The following is a 6,000-nucleotide window of genomic DNA, read 5'->3' as shown; positions in this document are numbered from 1 at the left end:
GGAAGGGGTATCTTTTGTCCATGTAAGCCAACACAGTCATACAGAAATACGGGAGCCACAAAAATGATCCAAGTTTGTCAATTAAAATTTTCTAGGAATTACACAAAAAAGTAAAAAGAAACAGGTGAGATTGATTTTAATTACATATTTTATTTAACCCAATGTATTGGAGATCTTTTCATTTAGACAATGTCATCAATCATTTTAAATTATTAGTAAGACATTTTGCAATCTTTATTAAACACTAAGTCTGAAATTCAGTGTGTATTTTACGTTCACAGCCCATCTCCCTGGGACCAGTCGCATTTCGAGTGCTCGGCGTGGGTGGTGACTGCGGGGCGGGCAGCGGGGGAGTCCGCCAGGGTGGCGCGAGGGCCACAGTGGGAGCAAGGCAGAGCCGGATAAAGTCTGTGAAATGCACTTTGCAAACTCCGATGCCACATACAAAATTTGCACCACACCGGGGCTCAAATCTGCCTCCGACTCCTCGCTCGCTGTCCCAGCGCTCTTGCCCTCTCCTCGCTGCGTGCCCTTGGACTCCCTTCGGCCCTGCTGCCTCCGTCTCCCCACCTGGGGAATGGGCGCGGGGCTTCCCGCTCGCGGCGGCGGTGGGCCGCAGGGCCGCGGTGCGCGGGGCGTCGCGTGCTCGCGCCGGGGAGGCGCGACGGACGTGGGCACCGTGCAGGGCGGAGAGCGCCAAGCGGGGCTCGCGGGGGACCACGCCCGCCCGCAGCCCCCGAGGCCGCCACGGGACGGCGCTGTGGGGCAGGTACCAGGGGACGGCGCGGGACCCCCAGGGACCGCCCCGGCCCCCCGGAGGGGAGGCGAGAATTATTGGCACCCACTGGTCTGGGGCGGACTTCCTCGGGGAGGGGAGGATGGGATCTCTTGGTGCCCCCTGCGACAGGAGGGAAAACCAGGGGAAGAAGGGCACCCCGCATCCCCCAACTCCTTTATGCAATTTAGCCAACGGCGCTGCGACGGAAGGAACCCTGCCCTGGCCAACTGAGGGACCTCGGGCAGGACACTCACGCTGCTGCGCCTTTTTTCTCGCCTGTAAAAAGGGGGACCAGCACCTCCCACCGCAGATGATGGCGGGAAAGGGGCTTTGCCAACCACCCGGTGCGCAGCCAGAGTCACTCCGTGCGCTGTGACTGAGAGAAGAACTTCCGAAGGATGAGGCTAAAAATAGCAGCTGCCTTCAGCTTGAGCTGAGCCCTTACACTCTCTTAGCAGCCCCGGAGGGTAGTGCTACTGTTGCCCCATTTTGCAGATGAGAAAGCCGAGCCTCAGCGATGTGGTGTGGCTTGCCTGTGGTCACACAGCCCAGCAGAGTGGGTCCCCTGACTCCCGGGTTCCGTGCAGGCCTCTGACCAGACCTTGCTGAGTTTGTCTAGGACGGACCTTTCCTGCTCCTCTGCCTCTCCCGTCCCTGGTCCCTGGCTTCCTTCCTCTGGCCCCTCCCGCGTTCTCAGCCCCTCTGCCCTCCTCCTCCCCTTTCCCTCCCCCTCCCTCCAGACCACCAGGGCCCATAGCCAGGGGACCCCACTCCCCCGCACCCGCCATTGAGACCAGAAGCCTCTCCACGCCCACAACTCATGCCTGGGCAATCAGAGTGGTCCTCTGGCCACAGTGGTGATTTTAGGGACAGGCATGTGACTCAAGCCTGGCCAGTGTGGCTGGACTCTGGCTGGACTGTTGGGAGACTGACCCTCTCCTGCCTGGAAGCTGATAGAACATGAGCCTGGTGCCTGGGGCCTCTAGGGACTTGCTTGGGGCTTCACCGTTAACCCAGGAGCTGCTGGCCGCGGGCTCTGTGCTAGCCTGCAGCCAAAGCACCTCCAGCCTTCCCCTGAACCCCCTCCTGTGCCCTCCACGTCAGCCTCTCCCTCCCCCTATCTTCACCCCCTCCCCACTGCTCACTCACCACGGTGTGGGCCCCTCCCAACCCCACCGCCCTCCACCTCCCCTCGGAAAGGGGTCTCAGCTCCACTTTTTTTTTTTTTTTTTTAGACAGAGTCTCACTCTGTTGCCCGGGCTAGAGTGCCGTGGCGTCAGCCTAGCTCACAGCAACCTCACACTCCTGGGCTCAAGCAATCCTTCTGCCTCAGCCTCCCGAGTAGCTGGGACTACAGGCATGCGCCACCATGCCCGGCTAATTTCTCTATATATTTTTAGTTGTCCAATTAATTTCTTTCTGTTTTTAGTAGAGATGGGATCTCGCTCTTGCTCAGGCTGGTCTCGAACTCCTGAGCTCTAACAATCCGCCCGCCTCGGCCTCCCAGAGAGCTAGGATTACAGCCGTGAGCCACCGCGCCTGGCCTTCAGCTCCACTTTTACAGGTGAGCAGCTGTGCTGTGTGCGACTCACAGCTGGTGAGCAGTGGCCGGAGGGCTAGAATCTCATTCATTCTCTGTCTAGCGGACATCTCCTGAGCCCCTGCCCGTGGCTGGTGTGAGGTGCAGGGCAGGCTCCAGCTGAGAGGAAGAAGAAGGGTTCCAGGCAGGGTGTAGGGAGCAGTGGGCAGCGCTAGGGAGAGGGCTCTGTGGGGCTGAATGAGTAAGTTCTGTGGCTCCAGTCCTCACCTAGCAGTCCTGTTGCCCTCCTGCTGCCCTGGGAGAACTTCTGCTCTCCCTGGGATGGGGCTATGGAAAGCTGGACTGGCCTGGGAGACGGGGGACCTCATTTGAATAATGCAGTGGGGAATTCTGGGATCCTGATTTGCATGAAGGTCCCGGGCCCTACAGGAGAAACGATGTCCAGGGGCCATTGAGACCATAGATTGGGACTGGAGTTGGAACCCAGCCAGGAGGCGCGGGCTGCCCAGTGTGGGTGGAGGGCTTTGGGTGCCCAGGACAAAGGCAGGTACCAGGAGGCAGGAGAGACCCAAGAGCACTGCTTGGCAGCACCTGGCAGAACAGGGGTGGGGGCAGAAGGGCTGGCAGTGGTGGCCGGTGCAGGTCTCAGCAGCAAAATGCTCTCACACCTCGCTCCGGGCTGCTGCATGGAGGAGCCGGAAGCTAAAACAGGACTTGATTTTGGGGACCTGAGGCGAGCTGGAGTCACTCCCCTGCCTGACAGGAGAGGTTGCCTCCGTCTCTTCAAAGCCAGGCCCTCCCGCCACGTGCAAGGTGTGGCTCTGATAGTGCTGCTCGGGATGGGCCAACGGGCGGGAGATGACAGCGGCTGCCGAGGGGCTGGGAGCCTGGCACCAAGATACTGTCGCCCTCCATCCTCATAGCAGCCTTGGGAGGTGGGAGCTGGGCTTCTCCCTCTTACAGAGGAACAGATGGAGTTCAGAGGGCCACATTGCTTGTCCAGCGTCACTCAGCAGTAAGTGGCAGAGCCGGCATTCAGCCCAGGTCTGGGTGACGCTGGAGACCGTGCTCCTAACCACAGCATTGGACATGAGCATGACCATGACAAGCAGAAGGCTCAGCCATCTCCTGAACATCTGCTGGTGCTCCCCACTGCACACCTGGGCTCAGTGAGCCCCTGAGCCCCGGCCCTGCAGGAGGCCACTGTCACCTGCATCTCACGGAGAGGCCCAAGGCAGAGGCCGAGATGTTGGTCTTCCGCCGGGCATCTGGGTCACTGCCCAACAGCAGGCAAGTCCCTTTCCTCCCTGGGCCTCAGTCTCCCCACCTGAACTTCCAGGAGAGGGGGTCAGGTCCCAAAGTGCTTGTCCAAATCTGACGCCCTGTGACGTGTCTCCTGGGGAAGCTGACAGAGAGCTGGGGCTGGACAGGCGGCTGGAACGACAGAGGGAGCTTCCCCAACCTGCCTTTCCCAGGAAACCCATTCTCCAGGCCTTTAAGTGAGGCCCACCTAAGGCCAGGGGACGAGGGAGTGGGCTTCCCTGAGCCGGACTCTGTGCCTCACACTGCACAGCGAGATCCATGTGCAGATACCATTTAGTCGTATGCTGTCACTCCCGTGAAACAGGGACTGCTGTTAGCATTCCGTTTTACTGATGAAGCCCCGAGAAGGGAAGCCACTGACCCAGGACTACCCAGAGAGGCAGGGGCACGGTCAGGCCCCTCACCTGGGCTGTGGGCTCCGGCCCCCAACCTGCTGCTACCACCTTCATGATGCAACAAAGCCAGCCGGGGCCCGATTTCTTCCACCCATCCCCCAGCCTGGGTCCTTGGCTGCCAGGGGGTGGCAAGGCCGTTTGTGGCCCCCCCTTTACCCACAGCTTCCTGCAGCAACTGGGCCATAAATAGCCTCATCCATCCTCTCCACGGTTCCACCTTTGCCGTTCTCCGTGCTCAATTGCCTGTGTCCTCCCTCTTCTCACCTGTCATCGACAGAATAGGAGCCACTCCATTCCCTCCATTTCCCTCCACCCCACCCCCCGCTCAGGCTCCTCTGGCAGCCTCCCAGGTCCTGCCTGTCTCATTTCTGCCCACCCAGGTCTGCCAGCTCCCCATCCTTGCCCACCCCCCACTCCAGCCCACTCAGCTGCCACATGCAGCCCTGAATGCCACCTTTATCACTCACTGCTCTGCTCCCAGACTGCCCATAGCTCCCCACTGCCTTCGGGGTGGGAGAGGTGAGTTGGGAGGGCTGGGGGGAGGGGGAGGCCCCAGATCTTCCGTCTGCTGCCCTCACCTGCTCACCTGGTCCAGCCACCGGCACCCTCCCCAGCCTCACTGAGTGCTCCAGCCTCTGCCGGGCTGGGGGCTGAGCAGTCACAGCCTGAGGGCCCAAAGCCTGGGCTGGAGCATCCATTCGCTGCATGACCTCGGATAAGACATGTCACCCCTTGGGGGCCTTGTCATCCGTAACATGAGGGTGATAATGGAATCCCCCTCAATGGGGGGTGCCAAATGAGAAATCAAAGGGCGAGGGGCCTTGTGGCCTGGGAAGCGCAGGCATTTCATGTGACTGTTACCACATAGGGACTGTGCATATTACCCTCCAGCTGTCACAAGAGGCTGGGTGGGGCGTGCGCGAGGGGGTGGGGGTGCAGGGGGTACCTTACAGCCGAGACTGGGCTGCCGCCTGTCTCCCCCTGCAGGGCAGACATCAATATCCCCATCTCACAGGGAGGGAAAGAAGGGGCTCAGGGCACACAGCAGCTGAGCCCATTTGGTGACAGGCCTGTCCCCTGCCCCAGCACACACACAGCTGGGCAGCAGGGAGTTCAGCCACTGCAGTATTCGCAAGGCTGCCTCGTCCCGAATCCTCCTGAGCGCCCTCTGGTTTTTCCGTGGAGCCCCCATCATAGCTCTGTACCACGACATTTTCCTGGGGACGCCCTCACTCGGCCCCACGCCCCTCCTCTAATGCCCCCCTTCCCCTCTGCCTGGCTGGATTTGGGCCCTGCGTCCCCCAGAGCACCCGGCTGCTTTCCCAGGGACATGGCAGGCCTTGGGGGGGCACCATTTCCCCTCCACACCCGCACCCCCAGCCCCAGTGCACCTGCTGCTGTCCACCTCTGGCTCAGTGAACCTGTGTCTCCCTCTGGAGCCCCGGGCAGCTCTTCTGTTTGTGCGTTTCCTTCTGCCGCCCTCTGCCTCGAGCTTGGCCCTGCTCAGCAGGCCTCGCTCTCTCAGCCCTGTCTCTCTCCATCTTTCTCTGTCTCTCACTCATCTCCCTGCCCGTGTCTCTCCTCTCTCCCCACATCTCTGTTGCAGCCTGTCTCTGTCATCTGCTCCCACATCAGTGTATAATCCCTTCCACCCCCAAGCCCGGTCACTTCTCCCTGGGCTTCCCACACCTCCGTGGACTCAGCCTTAGCCCCTGGACCAGGTGTGGACAGAGGCGGATGGGGGGAGGCCCTGGAGGTGGCAAGGGGAGGACGGCAACTGGCCCCCCGCTCTGCTTGGCAGGGAGCCCCCAGGGAGTGGGAGGGACAGGTGCTGGCCTCCAGACACTCATTCCAAGGGGCCCCATCCCAGACAGTCACCCTGGTGCCAGGCTGAGGGTCACAAACGTGGTTCTGGAGGGGCTCTGTAGCCGCCCCTCTGTGTGATATCTGCAAGCCCTGCCCTG

The sequence above is a fragment of the Propithecus coquereli genome, unplaced genomic scaffold (assembly GCF_000956105.1).
Source record: "Propithecus coquereli isolate 6110/MARCELLA unplaced genomic scaffold, Pcoq_1.0 Scaffold126, whole genome shotgun sequence".
Lineage (NCBI taxonomy): Eukaryota > Metazoa > Chordata > Mammalia > Primates > Indriidae > Propithecus > Propithecus coquereli.
The sequence above is the reverse complement of the archived record's forward strand: the minus strand, read 5'-3'. Positions refer to the sequence as shown.